The 18,965-nt window shown below is 35.3% G+C and overlaps 1 protein-coding gene across 13 annotated transcripts in view; it reads right to left on the bottom strand.

Annotated features, from left to right (window-relative positions):
- LOC127072822 (uncharacterized) overlaps positions 1-18,965 on the bottom strand; it is a 224,804-nt gene that overhangs the window by 148,612 nt on the left and 57,227 nt on the right. For all 13 annotated transcript variants that reach the window (XM_051013579.1, XM_051013583.1, XM_051013584.1 and 10 more), the window contains one exon: positions 11,560-11,648. The gene's annotated coding sequence lies outside the window, so the exon portion shown is untranslated. The remainder of the gene's footprint in view (positions 1-11,559; positions 11,649-18,965) is intronic.

Below are 18,965 nucleotides of genomic sequence, written 5' to 3'. Positions count from 1 at the left end.
TTGAGTAAAGATTTCGATCTTTGAGCTTTCATACGAATATTGTCAGAAGGAAAAGCTTGTAACGGAAGAAGAATGACCGGCTAAAGTTTCTTATCGAAATTAATCGTCGTTCCAAGCGAAAGTTTATAGGCAGTCAGTGCTACTACACCGTGGCACGCGCACGATCGTTAACGTCAATGGAGACAAGCCTTTGGGAGCGCCAAGCGCGAAAGACTTGATGATCGATGGCTCGTTTGTCGTCGAACCGCATCGAAGCTTCGAAACGCTCTAGCAGCTTACTAACATCGTCTAAAGTCACCACCTTCGTTATAGGTCGCATCCACCTGCCCACCTACTCACCTTCTCTCTCTCTCTCTTTCCTCCCTTCTCTCTCAATCCTCCTCGTCTCTTATTCTCTTCCACCCACATCTCAACTCGGAAAGTTATGAACTTTCAGTCTTACGGTATTCATCGTGCTACGGAAACTACTAAACGATCGTCCTTGTAGTTAATAAGACCTCGAAGCATTGACCGAGCACGAACAGAGAGAACCAAAACGAACGTCGCTTTAATCTATAAAATAAAATGTTTGTCATAAGATTTTCAATACCTTAGCTTCCTAGAAAATCGTTTCTCCTTTCTTCGATGAATTTTTAATCTCCTTTTTTTCAAATATAAAATTGCCAATTTCGATGTACTACGACAAGTATATAATACGAAAAATGTTCTCTTTTAACGTATGTGCAGTATGTAATATTTAATATATCGAATGTGTACATTGCAAGTATAATACTTATTTATTTTGTTATTTTTTCGTAAGCTTTTCGGATAGGAAAGAAATTTTTATCCAAAGCAAAGAGTGTAAACCGTGAAACGAAGAATATCTTCTCCTTTTGTGAGACCGATTGGCCGCGAAATTTGAACTAGTCTCGACGATTGCCACTCGATAAAGGCGAGAACGAGGAAAGAATCACTTGACCTCGGAGCGTTACCGTTCAGGACATTTTTCTTCGGCTGTTCCTCGCTTTTTCCAACAACGGATCTCTATGTAATGCGACGGGAGAAAACTCCTCTAGAAATGAGAAAGACGCGATGGTACCGTTAAGTGACTTTGCTCTTACGAAATAATAAGATATTTCACTCTATGGAGGCCGCCGGTTTTAAAACTTCTCTTTTACGATAATATCTTACACGTGTGTTTTAGATGTGGCTTATTCGAGAAAAACCAGTCGAATTACTATAAAGAAAAAAGGAAAAAGAAAAAATATTTTCTAAATACAAACTATACGTTTAGAAGATAAATTCTTGTCAACATTTGTCTAATCTAAATATAATGGAATCAAAGTAATCTTAATGCTTTAGAGTGAACGATAAAGGCGCACTCTGATCGTAAGTTCTATTAATTCTGTTAAAAGAGAGAACACAAATTTTCTTAGAACAAGGTACACAGGTTAAAATCATCGCCTCCGTAAAATCACGTTTTCATGTCGAACAAAAGAGACAATCTATCTTACACGAAAGCATCCCCGTAGTGAATTACGGTACGGACTTGGTCCTCGTTGAAAGAAAAGTGACATAGAAGAAAACAGAAGCAAAAAGTAGTGTAGATGAAAAGCACTTACACTTGTATTCCTCTGTTGAAGAGCGTTACATTCGGAAACTTCAAAATGTTTTTGATGGCGATGTTGATTATTTCAACAAATATACGCGACGACATTTTTTTTTTCTATACAATATCCAATAAATATTCGTTGATAATATTGACTATTCTCGAAAACGTACAACAAAGTGATATTTTCTTTGTATACATTGTACTACATAACAAATTGTATAATTGAATTAATAAATTAGATATATCTCTACATATTTTCTCAAAGAAAAAAGAAGAAAAAGAAAGATAAATCGATGTAATATATATGTCAAATAAAAATCAAAGAGAAAGTAAAGTTTTTGTCACAAGTATTTTTACACAAGAGACTTTCAATATATGGCTCATTATTTGTCCTCTCTACGATTTCGATTCTTTCACTCTTCTTTTTCTCTTCTCTTATCATGACTTCTTATTCCTCTTCTTCTTTCTCTTTCCTCGACGGGTACACTTCATTAAGTACTTTTCCACGGGGACATCGGACTCTTTCGAGCACGAGATTACTTCTTCCTCGAAAACCAATTTGCACCAACACACACCGAGATGGATTTCCCGATGGGACAAAGGCTAAGAACTGCTCTCGTTCCTTTTCCGGGACGTCATTATTGCTCACCAAAAGAAAATCTTACTTTCACGTTAATCGAGAAGTACCTATAGGTATCTAGTTGTAATGGAAAATATGCATTTGTCTTTAACGTAAGAAAGAAGGTATTAGCAATTAAATATATTCAATATCTACAATGGTTTTAATTAATTTATTTCGGAAGATAGAAATTGATCGTTATCAATCCGAAAATAATCTCTCTACAAATTTATTAAATTACTTTATGTGTACACACACACACACACACACACACATATATATATGCATGCATGTATGTATGTGTGTGTGTATGTATGTATGTATGTATGTGTGTGTGTATGTATGTATGTATCTACATAACAGAGATATTCGTAATACTAAGAAATAATTCTATATCATATCGAACAACTATATAATAAAAAATGAACCCTCATAAAAGTATATTAATCGAAAGGTCAAAGATATCGATACAGGGGTCGATCACGGACATTTACCTCTGTATACAAACGTGCTTTGTACCGCGTATATAGAAATATATGAATACCAACATAAACGTATCTAATAAAACTCTTCTCCAAAAAAAAAAGCACGAACTAATTGCATTTTACTTTTCATATTTTGGCTTTTATAGGGGAAAAAAAACAAGTGATAATTCGTACATGAAAGGGAACTACATTTAATTACGATCGAAATAGTAATGTAAAATAGAATTTCGGTGATAGAACGATCGTAAAAGAAAACAGAAAGGAATAAAATAAAATACGATGAAAAACGAAGAAAAAAGAAGAAAAGAAAATATCTCGTTAAACGTATGAATATATACGATACGTGCGCGTAGTACGTAGTAGGTATAATCGGTTGTCAACGATGAATATTATTCCTACAGAGACAAATGCGTTCCTTGACCCGTTGAAATCGCAAACGACCCCGATGCGAATATACGCAAACCACTTGTCTTTTGTCCCGAAATTCCAGAGGCGGGACGCGTTCACAGTATTCTCTTTATTGCACAATACGTTTCAAGCATTTTCAACAATCTCGAATTACGTAGGAAAATATCATATCGTATGTTATCGTATAATTACAATTTCAATATAGTAAAATCTCTATCATAATCCAACAGAACGATAAACAAATCTTTTTTTAAGAGTGAAATAGAACGAACGAAAACACACGTGATCGTGTACTCGAGAGAAAATCAACTTTTTTTTATGTTTTCGATCATTAGAACTTTTTTTCGATTAATTGAAAGGAATAAAGACAGAGAGAGAGAGAGAGAGAGAGAAAGAGAGATTATTTAAATGAACAATATGTAAGTATATATCTGTAATATATATACTATAAGTATAACGTTAATGTTTCATAAGGTCACATGTTAAATTTGAAAAACGAAAGACCGTCTAAATATGATATCATTTCGGCTAAAAGCAGAAATTCCTCAATTAAAAAGACTCAAGTTGCGAGCACGAAGAATATATAAAGTTACGAGGAATAAAAGTGCATGACGTCAGGCATGCATCATGAAGCAAACAACGAGGACGATGACTCGGAGAATTATGAACAAAACAGAAGGCATATTCCAATTCGAATTCGTAGAAAATAACCGACTGGTCGGCGTCGAGCGTTAAACGAAATGGATGCAGTAAAACGAAATGGTAACGTTCCAAAAAGTTTTCTATTGTTCCTTGACCGATTCTGTCGAACGCTTTCAGTTCTCACGATTCTATACAGCTTTCTCTATATCTCTCTTTCTATTTCTCTTTCTTGCACGCACTTACCGAGATTCATTTTTTTCTCTCTTTGCGAACTACCATGTCGGGAAGGCAATTAAATGAAACTGTAACGCTGGAAAAGGGCAGAATATTTCGATATTATCTTCATCGTAAAATTTAAATGTTCCTTTCGTAGAGAAGTTGAGAAGGAATAGGATATAGAAGAGTGTGTGTACGTGGATAGGAAGAAAGTAAGTACGAATGTATGAATAAATGCAGTAGAAATGGTCGCAGAGTGGCATTCTTTTACGGTCAAGATGCTTCGGCACTTTTCACGAAACTCTTTATCCTTTCGCAAAAGAATAAAAATGTTTCGTAGCTGTCTTCTCGTGACGAGAAGAAGGGGAAGAGAATGAAGAAGGAAAAAGTAGCTGGTAAACGTTGCTCGATTTCTTGTATGATTCGTAACAGACGAAATCTCTTAGCCAAGTATACGAAAAAAGAAAGATGAAATAGGAAAGTAAAAGAAGTAGGAACACGGTCGAATTGTTACTCGTATTAATCATAAAAGAAAAACTATGCCAAACTGTAAAATCTTCACGATATAACGCAAGCATTTTCTTATATGTATACTATATTATTCTATGGTACGTATATCCGTATTTACATAAATTTAAAAAGAAATAGAAAAGTATAAAGTCGATGTTTTACGAGTTCGAAGAGAGAGAAAAAAAATTGAACCAGCGAGATATCGAGAGAAAATATTTAGTGATTTACTGGTGAGCTCCCTAGTTTCAAGTTACTCATAACTAATTTATTTAACGCTTACTTTGCTCATCGATGCGTAATTTTAATTTGTAGTATTACGTTTGTAAACCGAAATGACTCATTTGCGAGTACTTCTCGAGAACGAGGAAATAAGAGGAAAATTTTAAACGATATTCTGAAATTGTTGAGAAACCTCTCGATTCTACGTTTCTACTACTATAATCACGCATTCTTAATTAGGACGCATCCATGCCGTTATTTTAATTAAAAGTCTATGCATCGTTAGAAATGATTTTAATTTTTTCGTTATATATACAACGGAACTCTATCATAAAGCATTTTAATGAATGCTCGATTATACTGAATATACGAGTACATCTATCCACGGAAACTATGAAAATGGTTGAACTCGACAAAAGTTTCCGATTTTCAAGACTTTCTGAACAATCAGACAAAACTAAGAAACTTCAACGACCTTTGAGACCATCGACGACGACAATGATTATTATTTATACGCTTTGCTCGTTGTAACAAAAGCTCATCCATTGACACACACGTGTACTTATTTCCTTACTTATAAGAATGGAAAACGAACAAAACAGAGAGAAGAAAAAAAAAAGTCGAAATATAGTCTAAGAAGATATACGCAATAATTCCTGGTTCGTTAACTTTCAAAGAAAATAACCTTCTAAGAAAGTCAAAGTTCCATGATTGGTCTAAAAAGGAAAAGAAAAATAAAAGAAAAAAAAAATGGGAAAGGACAGAAAGAAGAAGAGAAAGGAAAAAAGAAGGAGGAAAGATAAAAGACGACCTCCTTCTACAGGATCGTAATTCTACGTCATAGAATCTGTCTTTGGTAGATCCGAAATAAAAAATAGTCACATAAATCCACGAAGGGAAATCGATCTCGACTCAAATCTTTCCAGTTTTCGTCTGATGTGAGATTTACTCGTAGACGAGAACCAATTTCGTTCTTTAGATTCGTCATATGTCTACTTGATTAGACAATTTGTTGAACTCACCGTCGATCTTTCAATCGGCCACCATTAATATCTGATTTTTTATTTCACGATATTGACGAAACGTCGAATTACTATTTTTTTGCTTTTATCCAATCCGAGTCTGAGTTCTTCTTTAAAATACTTTCCTCGTTTTTTCTTTACGGATTGCAGATATTTTCTTTTTCATCCTTCTGACTTTGCTTCGATTTTCGACTTTGACTTCCTTTAATCTCACCAATGTTAATAAATATTTGCACGTCAAATTCGAACGCGGATTCTAAGAGAACAACCTTATATGTATATCTGTATATATAATACGAGAGAAAGAGGCAGAGAGAGAGAGAGAGAGAGAGAGAGAGAGAGAGAGAGAGAGAGAGAGAGAGAGAGAGAGAGAGAGAGAGATAAAAGGAGAGAAAAAGCGTAATAGCTACGTACGAAAAAGTCGAGTATCAGTTTCGTTTCACCCCAGTTGGAAAACGAGTTTACAGAGATCTCCAAGCTAATTCTCGTGCGTATTTCACGATCGATTTTTGGAATTGAAAGATCGATATGCTTGGCAAACGCTTTGAGATCAGCACATTGAACGAGATAAAAGATTTCTTTGAAAGGCCACCATTCTATGATATTCGTGAACGTTCTATGATAACTAATATCATTGAAATGTTATTGAAATTTTTGTGAATGAAAGTACTACATAGAATCATTCAATATGTCTTCGTTTCGAAAAATCTACATCTAAAGATGAAATGATTCCAATTTTTAAAATATTTCACATCTAACATCAATAATATCGATTAGATTCAACGGTGACCGTTTTCGTATTACTCAGTTCATTGATTCGTACGTGACACGATTAAATGAATTTAATATTAGCTATTTTTCGCTCGTTGCATCCTCGCTTACACAAATTATAAGAAAAAAGATACAAATATTCGAGAAATTGTAAGAAAATGTCACAATAAAAAACGTAAGGTAAATAAATACGTCGCAATAATTTGTGAAACGGTAACCAAGAAAAATAATTTCTTGTATACCTTCCTCTTAATTTAATGAAGGAGACGCTGTGAGGAAAAAAAACATCGAATACTTAACGAAGACAGTTTGTAAGAAATTTTGCAACGTCTTATTCACGGTCGATCTTTTCTACTTCTTCATTTCCTTTTTTATCGTATTCAAGAAGCGTTCGTTTCAAAACTTTGAACCTGATTAATCACGGTCCGGAGTATTCATGATGCGGCGCGTTCGTAAAAATCTAGATGCGCCTGTGCGTCATTATGAAGCTCATAAAGTTTCATAAAGAACTTGGTGGATGATGCAGAATTTTCCCTTTTTTTTCTTTCCTTTATTTCTTTTTTCTCCTTTTCTTTTTTTTTTTTTTTTACTTTGGCCTTATTAAAACATGTAACTATGGTAACTATGTAACTCAACCATCAGTCAGAAAGAACTCTTCATGATAAACAGCTCTACTAATTTATAAGGTTTTAATGTCTCTCTCTCTCTCTCTCTCTCTCTCTTTCTCTCTCTCTCTCTCTCTCTCTATATATATATATATATATATATATATATATATATAGCTCTCTCTCTTTCTCTCTCTCTCTCTCTCTGTTCTTTATTTTTCCTTCTTGTTTAATTTTTTATTATTCAAATATTAAGAGATTCCTCTTTAAAAAATATTTTCCTCCTTCTCCTATAAAAATAATTATATGAATATTTCATCTCGCTAAGTATCAATTCTCCTCGCATTTTTGTTCCCTACAAATAAAAAGCACGATATGCGGAATTTAAGTGGAAAGGCGCAAAAGCATAGATATATCGTGCTATAATACCTCTTGATATAAATTCGATTCGCTGACGCGAATCCGCTATTCTCTCGTTGTTGAAAATCGTGCCGGCTCGATAGTCATTGGCTTTACCAAATGGACTTTCGAAACGGACTATCCCGCTTCTCGCTACTCTGAATTCAGGCTGTGGATCTTTCAGAGTCGTTTCGAACGCAAATAAACAATGACCAGTGAAGTACCTCCAGCTATTCGAAATGTATTTTCTTTAAAGCGACTTAGCCGTGTCTAGTTCGTATGGTAATAGAAGGAATTTAGCACGATGATAGAGCTAATTGTAGAACGAAGTAAGAGATGGATAGATAGATAGATAGATAGATAGATAGATAGATAGATAGATAGATAGATAGATCGATCGATAGATAGATGGATAGATAGATAGATAGTTAGAGAGAGAGATAGAGAGAGAGAGAGAGTCAGTTAAACAGAGAGGTGGATAGAAACGGAAGATCAATGCCCAAATGGTCGAATTCTGATCGTGCAACGGTGCGTGTAGTAGCAGCGAAGCCTACATGAAACATGGTACATGAAGAGAGAGAGAGAGAGAGAGAGAGAGACGGAGGAGGAGAAAGAGAGAGAGAGAGAGAGACGGAGGAGGAGAAAGAGAGAGAGAGGGAGAGAGAGAACGCAACTACATCATGAAGGTATTTCGAGGTGCGAATTCGGCTTGCCAATTAGCTCGTCCAAACCCGTAGGATGGGTGCCACGCGCTCTAGGAACCTTCCGACTGAAGCCTTCGTGCACCTGTGCACTGATATGCTAATCAAATTCCACGGGAGGATCTCGCTCCAAATGTGCTACCGTCGAAACTATAGAGAACTTACGGTGTCCTTTCCTTTGATCGTTATCTTCCTTCCATCCTTTCCAATTATTTGACAATGCAAGAGTATTATCACTTCGCTTTGATTTCGAATTGAGTATAGATGTGATATAGTTCAACCTACGTATGCTTCAATATTTTGCGAATCGTCCGAAACGACACAATCGACAATTTGATACGACAGCAGCAATGGAGCGATCGATTGAAAATTCACGGATGGAACAGTATGCCCGGTTCGGATATCGACGAACGTACTGGTGGTTAATGTGGTCGACGATAATAGATGACGTTCTCGGATGCGATATGATCGTCGAATGATCAAAATGGTAATGAAAAGCCGATATGTTGCATTGAAAAAGAACAATAAAACAGTACGAACTTGAAACGAAATGAAGGTTTAAATTGTACAACTCGCAATGAGAAATTGAAATAACGTTAGTGACAGTAATAGCAGGAAGTCAAGTCAACGAACGTTGTAGCATTCATCTCATCCGGAGAAATTAGCTTAAGCTTTCATCGAGAGCTACCGCAGGTAACGTTTCGGTAAGCGGAAGCGAGATTTGAGCGGCACCGGTGCGTAATACAAATAGACGAGCTTTTCCAGTATTAGCATCCTACTTGACACGCTGTTTGACTCGTTACATACGCTCGCACGAGTATGTAAGTAGAACTCAAATGAAAATAAATTGTCGGCCCGCTCGAAAACACTGTCGAGTTAAGGGGGAAGAGATGTCAGTATCCGCCATAGTCGTCGCGTAGCTCATCTACCTCATCCCTCTACTCTCCCTCTTTTCATTCTCACTCTAACTCTCTTTCTCTATCCCTCTTTTCAGACAGCAAAATTACTGGCCATGACGAATTTGGACTGCTGCTCTCTCGAATCGTTATCAAGGGTCCCTCTTGCATTACGTTACACCTAATAAGGATATATTGCCGTGACACCAAACATGTGTTACAAACGTGGGAAATATTCGTCAATTTTTTTAATCGTTATCTATTTTTATCCCCGTACTAAACTTTCTCGTCTCGTTTTAATAATTTCAACTGAAATGAATAATTTCGAGTTCGCGCAGTGAGATCGATAACGTCGACGCAGAAACCATTTACCAAACTCGTATTTAGATACTATTAACCGATACTAGACCTTTGTACGATGCAATCCACGGCTGAAATTAAACCCCTTCCTTTTCCGACTTCGAAAGATCAAGATGTTAACAGAGGATTGTTTATATTCGGAACGATCGAAGAGTTTATTGCTTCGCACCTACTAATTTCCTTCTGGATAATTTCTTTTTGATCTCTATTTTCTAACACGATTTCGATACGATGTACTGCATTACTCTGTCGCACTTTAGCTTGCTTTGATCATGAATCCATTATTCATTCCATTTATTCCATTTTCGTTCATTAATTTTTATAGAAAACTCGTAAATTTATCCACGAAAAGAACTTAAAAGGCTCTTTCACGATTATCTATCATAAATTATTAGGTACTGAAATTAATATAAAAAAGAAAATTATATTATCTCATTCGCCTGCTACAATGACAAAACTAAAGTTATGACGTTTGATTTTAATCATGGTTTTCCAATTTCGAATGGATCGTTTCAAAGCTGAAACGTCTTCGTTCTTCTCCATTCCCCTGTTTTCTGAAATGTGTTGAGGGCACGTTGAACCGGGTTACTCGTTGCATAATAATCACAGACGCAATTAAGAGAATATAACAATGTATTTCTATGCTTTGTAGTCGTCTGTTGCTTTTAACCATGGCTCAGCTATTTTGCTATTTACTTGGCAACACCTAGGTATATTCTATAGCGCATATATATATATCGATTTTATTCGTAACTATTATTATTTTCTGTACAAATGAGAGAGAAAAAATTGTTGTATTTCGCTACAGAGATACATCAGTTTATTTATTATACACAACAGCCAATTAAACGCGCAGAAAATATAAATAGATACGTAAATACACACATAAATACCACAGAGAACCGATTAAAATTTTAGTTTCCATTTTATATGTGCGATCCCATGCTTTTCGAAGAACAAGGAATCAATCGACCTCCTTTAAATGCAACAAGCAACGCCATTCCCCTTTTCGTGTGCGCCGCGTGTGCTTTGCGTTTCGTTCGGTCGGACGTTATGAGAGAAAGAGAGAGAGAGATTCGAGTAACAATCGCAATTCGCATTCCACCAAGAATCCTGTAAAACGGCAGAAAGAAAGAAAAGAGAAAACTAGAAAATTCTCTGTCTCTATCTCTCTCTCTCCCTCCCTTTTTCTTTTTCTATGCCCTTATCCTTCCCTCTCGCTGTACTATCGCTCTTTTTATTTTTCCAAAGCACCAGTATTCTACGTTAATATCGATATTTTTCTACGCACGGTGCTTTTCGATGGAAACAACTGAAAAGGAATAAATCTTTTCGATCGATAGGATCTAATATTTTAATGGTTTCGCAGAGGTAAGCTTCTTGTATCTAGTTCCTCACGTTTGAATATAAAATACGATCGATAGCCGATTATCTTTGAACTTCATATTGAGTTAGTTAACGTTTCCGATACTTGTATACAATTTGACAGTTTTAATTAACTCTATCGTCGATCTGTCGATAAAATATTTTTTGAACTGAAACGATTATCCACGTATTTTTGTTGCGTTACTTTGCTTGAAGAACAACATGTCGGTATACGATAATAGAATATGAGTATGCTTATCCGAAAGAAATAAAGATCTTTGATGGCCGATAAAAATATCTACTATTGAACTATTGTAGCCGATAGTAGTCCGTAATAAAATAAAGATAAGCGCGTGAAATCAAATATATAAATTCACCGATATCGCGACCCTCTTCCTATCTACTTGACTTATCGCTTATCGAATTCTTCGTTGACATTCTGAGACAGGGAAAGCGTTGATCAAATATTTCTCGATAAAAAATCCAAGATAAGGAGAACAGCACTCGTTGCATCCGATTCATAGAAACATATTTGTAATCGTCAAATGCATGAATTACTTAACATCGTAAAACCAACTTGTATAATTAAAAGGTATACGAAACTAATTAATGAAGGCTTTAGGAAATCGTTTGAAATAGAATTTTCTTTTTTATATCATTCGGAATGCAGAAACGTAAAACTGGGATCAATATCACGAATATGAATATTTAGTATATGCGTAAATTTTATACTATCCTTGAACTACTTACGTAAAAGTCAAGCTCCAACGAATTCGTATCAAGATCCTTTATCTCGGTTGGCGTTCATAAGTCACGCTTTCAGTTTCAGGCCGCGTGTTCTGGAAAATAAACGATAGAAACTTGTTATACCAAATTCGTTCTCGACACGATATAGAAAATCCTAATCTAACGGATCCGGAACGCAGGAATGTCGTAACAGGTCAATTCGATTAATGATCGCTTTTCATGTAGATTTATTTCGAATTAATGTATCGTAAAAACTCGTGAAAAATATTTCAAAAGGAAAAGAACTACCGACTAAACAAATTTTATACTTGTAAAATTCTTTGTCGAATGAATGATATAGAAAAAAAAGAAGACGATTGAATGGCAAACCGTCTTATTTGATTTTCAATTCTGTGCTGAAGTCCGTACATTATTTTGATAGATACGCTTTTGCATCGTTATATAGTTACGACTATATTTTTGGAGATACATGAAACGAACGTCGAAGGTAAACGAAAAATCTTACGAAACTACGGTTACGCCTACTTTCTTTTTTTTTCTTTCGTTTCCTCTTTCCACCACTTTTTCTTTGCCACATTCAATCTCTTTTGCCACGTTTAATCGCTGAGAAAGCCTCAAGAGATAAAACGATGGGACTAGTCGAGGTAGGAGAAGTAAGAAGAATAAGAAGAAGTAAGGAGAGAAAAGTAGAAGGCGGATTGTACAAAGAACGACGTATATTTCTTTCTCTTTCTCTCTCTCTTTCTCGTTCTTTTGCCCGACTCGAGAAATCTCTTAAACCCGAACCGATCTCTAAATCTAAGTAAATCGATTGCATAAGAAAAACAGATTAAAACCGACGAATGGAAAAATAGTATTGCCCATAAATTATGCGATTGTAATCTATTCATTAGTTATTTCTTCACTATTTCGTATTCGTTAATAGTATTCCCTTGTATCGTTATTTCAATAAAATCTTTTTCAAATATCTTCATCTTTTACTAATATAAAAGAAAATAATTGTAATTAATGAATCATATTATGAGCACGCTAATCAAATATTCCGACCTTTATCGAATAGCATAATTTCATCATTATTGAATCTCAAATATTTAGCAATTATAATCATTGAAGTTATAATCATTAATATAATTATATTGAAATATATGTACTAGCGAAATATTAAAAAGATATTGTATAAGTCGAGCTGATCAAAGGAAGTCAAAATCGTTTAGTCGATGACGAGTACATAATTATATAGTAGTACCTACGTAAGCATTTACTCGTCGCACGCGATTCATATAAATAGGTACATGTTTCTATGCGACTACGTTTGTATATGCACACGTGCTTTACCAGTGCATACATATGCGTAGTCGATATAGCGACACACAAGCAATCGAATACGAGAGGATACCGCGTCACGCGTATAGCATTCATGTTAGACGTCTTCAGCGTTCACGGAACGTTTCACGAGCGTGACACGTTGATTGTCAGAGGCTCAACAGTGTTATAAAGGACCCATGAACCTCAGACGAATGTTATAATACCATGGAATACAACTCGTATTGTATACGAAATGACTCACGTTCGTTGAGTCCATGAAAATTATAAATCGCAAAAGCGATCTTGAGAAAATTTCAAATAATACGATAACATAAAATTATGCTATCGTATATATTTATATTAATTACGAACTTTGATTTCGTTTTACGTTATTGTATTAATCGTCCGTTTAAATCGTCCGTGCTTCATTAATAACACACCTTTTGTTCGAAAAATCCTTTTAACAAAAGCAACGGTTTAACGAGAGCATTTGTATGGAAAACGGAGACGTCTAATCTAACGGCATTAAAACGGAGTTGTAGAACGTCGAAATGTTCGTTAAACTAAACAGCCGAACAAAAGGAACGTATTAATGAAGTTAAGAAGCGACTAACGGGTGAGGAGTTATATCGCGTACCTACATACAAGATATACAAAAACTTGCTCGGAAGCTTTGAGTGTAAGCAATCTCTCACGTATTCTGCGTTCCGAGCTAATTCGCAAACTTTGACGAACGAGATTACATTCTGTACAAGCGTTTCTCAGAGAAATAAAAAAGTGAATTATTAAAAAATCTAAAAATACAAGAGTGGAGTAGAAAAAAATTGCTGGTGGTACGAAAGAATATCTGAAAATTATGATTCAAGGTTCGATGAGTAAAAAAGATGAAGTTCGAATGAAAATAAAAACGATAAAACTTGATAGACGTATGAGTTTAAGCTGACCGACCGAACTGGAAAAGGGAAAAGTAGAGAAAGGAAAAAGAGAGGAGGCAAACAAACTACGTAATTCTCTCATTAATTAACTCGCTCTATTCTGTTTACACGAAATCTAAACTTTAACGAAAATGTGTACATAAAATGTGAGATTTCGAGATGAAGACGGGAAACTATTTCATTTCGTCATAAAATTGATAAAGTTATATTTTGGCTTCTGTCTGGTAAGTAAAATCTAATAGTTCCTTTGATATTCCAAAAAGGTCTTCATCGTACCGATAACTTTCCTGGCTCGCAGTCTCTTCGATTTCAAAATGTTTAATTCCTCTTTCACTAAAGTCGTGGTTTTAACTATTGAAAACAGAACTTTGACAAATGATTTAAAATACCAGAGAAAAAGTATCCATGAAGAGGGAAAATCCAATTTCGCTTGACAAACCAAACGTCGGAAAATGCACCCACTCGTATTTTGGATCTCATGGGGGAGCAGAAAAAAAAAGACAAAAATATTCTTGCCAACGAAATAAAATTTGTCGAAAAATACTTCACTATATAGAAATCAATATTTATACATTTTCGATTTTATCGATCCTAGCGTTAGAAATTTTTTACAAAATTTAAATGAAGTGAATAACCACGAAAGTATTCGATCGAACATTGTCATCGTATATTCCGATAACATATTAACGACTATACATTTTTGATATTTTTTTATTTCTATGTTTCTGCATATATACATTTCTCGAATTTCACATGATTGAAAGCAATTACGATTGAATTCATGAAGATATGAGTAAAAGGGGAAAAATAAAAATAGAAAAAAATTCTTATATATTTCTCTTCGTAAATACAGTGTCGATAAACAAAATGTGATATTTCTCTCTCTATTACGCTACAAAGTTGTCCACGATGAAAGCTAACTAGCTTTCATGAATATAAAAGGGAGAGAGAGAGAGAGAGAGAGAGAGAGAGAGAGAGAGAGAGAGAAAAGAAGAGACATATGGAGAGGAAAATTTTTTTATAAATTCCTCCAACGTATACGCTGAAAAATGTCAAATTTAAAGCATCGCCTGCGTATATATGTACGCTTAAACGAAGTTCCTCGCTCTTGAAAGCGTAGATACGCAGGGTAAGTTCAGGCTTCTCAATCTTCGCCTCCCTCTTCTGCAAATCCTTGAAAATCAACAAGACATCAGACAGAAGAGATCGAGTGCATTTCATAGGAAGGAAAAACTCAGACGAGTACTTGACTAGTATTGATCGATGTTAGCTCGAACGATAAAAGTAAGTTCGTATTTGAATTTCGCTGCCTTGGCTCGATAAGGATAGAAAATCTTTCAATTTAATGGTGATCACGATTATAAAAAGAAAAATACAATATATATATATATAAGTAAATAAAGAAACTTCGTGTTATTTATAAATAATATCGATTAAACAAGAAATAATAATTGGATCCTTTGTACGAGGATAGAAAATAAAATTTTCTCGAATTACCGCCATCGACGAGGTATAATTTTATGAAGAAATGGAAGAAAAAAAAGAAATAATATTATTAAGAAAGAAATAATATATTAAGAACGAAGAAAGCAAATAAAAAGATTCAGAGCACTGAGCTCGAATTTCGCAGCTAGTTAAATCACCGAAGAATCTTTCGTGGGAAAGCGATCGTCGACATGGAAAAGGAAGTCTAAAATCTGATATGCCTCGAGAGTTCACGTACTAGCATGCAGACTCCGTTTCTATTCTTGTGAGAGGAGCGCACTGACTCGATGCGGCATACTCGCGAAAGCTTGCTATGGCGCACCAGTTTAACCGAAAAGCACCCGTCGAATCTTATTGAAACTTTTCGTTTGGCAAGAAACGTACCGTCGATTCGAAATTCAAAAGGATTCTCGAATAAAATGGATGGCGAAAAGGACGAAGATCGACAATTTTTCCAGGATTCTAGTTAAAACTTTCCCAAATTGTTTGTCTATATTTTATCCGATAAAAGGAATGAACTTTATTATAATCTATGATAGTATGGAAAGGATATTTTTATATCCTTTTATAATATTTTTATAAACAAAAATTATTTACAAATGATAAATTATCGCTAATATATCTACGTATGTGTCGTATAGTGAGTAATAATGAGTTTAAATAATAAATAGGCATAAGTTGCGAACGACGTTGTGAGACGTAAATAGTAAATAGAATTCTAGTATAAAGATATCCGTGCTATACAAGATGAAATGAGAGACTATGAAGGAAATAATTCGTACGAGCTTACATATAACCTACTCAACATCCCCTCTCCTATTTCCATATATATATTTCTCTCATTTCTCCTCACGCCTTTCCACTGAGCTCTATTCGACGCATATCATCTTACAGAGGCTATTATTAAACAGAGTATAATTATATCAAACGTATTGTTTTTATTAAAACACACCGTATGAATTTATAATTACGTTGATAAAAAAAATAATTACACCGATAAAAAACGGTCGAAATTATTTTTCGTCTTATACATCATGTTTTAACATCGTCTATTATTTCTATAGATTCATTTTCCATTTTCTAACTTTTTAATTTCGCACTTAAATAGAAATTCCTCGTACCTACAATTTTCAGAAGCGAATTCGATTTATAAACAGCATAATAGAAATATTATCAAATAAATGTTCGCTCTCTTATTTTCGTCTTCGCAAGGAGGGAATGGGTGATAGATAGAAAAGAGAGAAAAGGATCGTCGTATAATCCGTAAGAGGAAGCAGGGTAGCTAGGATGAAATCTGGTGCTGTCAGAGAGGACATGTGCAGAAAATTCTCGCGAAGGAAACGAGCGAGTTTATAGATGAGTCCGTCGGTATTGGAAAACCCGAAGATTGAGTTTCAACGAGAATTTCCAACCTACCTTTTCTTCCCTTACCGAAAAAATCAAGAGATGTTCTTGTCTCTCTCTCTCTCTCTCTCTCTTTATTTCTTTATCGCTCTCTATCTCTTTCTCTCTCCTTCCCTACTTTTCCCAGTAGGTTTATTTTTCATAAATAGAGTACTTTCTGTTCCATTTATTTCTTTCATTAACGAGTACAGTACTTTGAAATCGATTCTTCTATTCTTTTCAACATATGAATCATAGATTTTCATCGACAAACTCTTTCAACTATTTTCGGTAAGATAATGTTAGAAATGATACAACAATAGGAATATATCGGAAGAATCGTGACACTTTGCTTTCAACATTGAGCTGAAAATAATAGAAAGAAATGGTCTATAGTAAAGGTAAAACGTGGGTAAAGAGGGCTGTTCGCGCGACAGCACTTAATCCGATAATTTATTTCCGGTCAACGAGCTTACGCTGCTCTTGTGTGCCACGAGATTTTCGTCGTTTGCTTTCAAGCTCAAAAGACGAAGTAACTCGCTCTTTCTCTCTCTCCTTCTCTTTACTCTCTATGCTTCGTCAAGATAGGCAAAGAGGAAAACCAGACGCTTCCAACTGCCGAACTCGTCGTTTCGAATACCAAACGGCCTCATTCAAAGTCAAAGGTATGGGAGAGCCTGTAAGACGATCGATGGAATTGATCGAACTGTCTTTAGATAGAACATTAAAAATGATCGAATAATGCGACGAAGAAAATTTTGTCGATACAAGTTGAACAGTTCGAATGATAAATGAAAATGAACAATATTGAAGTTCTTACCTACTTGACTAAGGAGTACCGATAAATTAATAAGTTCGTTCTGAATATATTTCCAAGAATTATTTCAAGTTTCAACTTCATACATTAGGAAAGCTCTTCTCTCGAAACTTATTTTTCATAGTGCGATGAAATGCATCATAGGTTGATAACGTCGCTTTTAAATCTTACGACGAATTTATCGTTTAAACCTATGGCCAATGGCAAGCTTCAAAGTGTATTTGTGTATCTCGAGAAGCAGGAGTTCCTATCTGCTAAGAGGATAGATACAGATAGAAAGAGAAAGAGTGAGAGAGGGAGAGAGGAGAGGGAGAGAAAGAGAGAAAGAGAGAGACGAGGAGATGAGAGGAGATGAGAGGAGATGAGCATTTCAAAAGCCCATCAGGTTAATCCAGCTTGGCGGCGATCCAAAGGTAATCATGCCCAAACAACTTGATTCGGCTGCTAACGCCCTGAGATTCTCGCGCTCGGATAGATCGAAGATGCTGTGTAACTAGGAACCTCTCGACCAATCGTCTCTCTTGCGAAACAAAGGATAATTTTTACGATTTCATGTCGTTCTTCGCAATGGATGAAAATGGGAGGTTGAATTTTCTGTTTCTTCCTTCTCTCTCTCTCTCTCTCTCTCTCTTTCTCTTTCTCTCTCCCTTTCTCCCTCTCTCTCTCCTTCCTTTCTCCTTTGAACGTCGACTCTCAGAATATACGGACGGATCTACTTTAGCAGTCTGTGGCTCTAGGGGAGAATTAATTAGAACGAAGATCGCACAGCCAAAGATGACCCAACCGTACCGATGAGCGAATACGGAAGAATCCCGAGACTCACTGGAATTTCACAGTTGTCTCATTAACGGACGGAGATCGTTTCTCAAGTTACACCCGAAGAACGAATTCCGTTCGGTAAAGGAAGTTTAGATAAACGTTCGACGGTAGAGCACACGGAATTATTGATTAATATAAGAAAATACGATCAAGGGTGTTTTCTTTAACAGAAACTAGAATAAATGATATATAAAAATTTCATTGATAAAGGTACATAAAATAAGTTCATTGAACGTTAAATCTTTCAGTTCAATATTTAATATGCAAACGGAAATAAATAATAAAACATGAATAAATATGCATACTTAGTTTTAATATAATAAATTGTACGAGTTTCTTTTACGTAGCGATTCATCTTTATTTTCATAAAAAAGAAGACAGAAAAAGAACAAAAGAAAGAAAGAATGAAAGAAGAAAGAATTTGTACGATGGTAAGAACGTGGAAATGTTGTCGCGAAACAGACCACGACACAATTTTAATGACCAGCAACCGACATCCTAGAAAGGCGAGCAATGCTTTGAAGTTCCACCTTTACCAGTCCACTATTTCTTCGCTCACTTCGTCTTTTCTACTCGTATCTCGAGATTGTCAAAGAAAAAGATGGAGAAAAATACGGCAACAAACATCTCTACCCATTCGCATTTTAAGCAAACCCGACCGTTTG

Source organism: Vespula vulgaris, chromosome 2 (genome assembly GCF_905475345.1).
Source record: "Vespula vulgaris chromosome 2, iyVesVulg1.1, whole genome shotgun sequence".
Taxonomy (NCBI): Eukaryota; Metazoa; Arthropoda; class Insecta; order Hymenoptera; family Vespidae; genus Vespula; species Vespula vulgaris.
The sequence above is the reverse complement of the archived record's forward strand: the minus strand, read 5'-3'. Positions and strand labels throughout refer to the sequence as shown.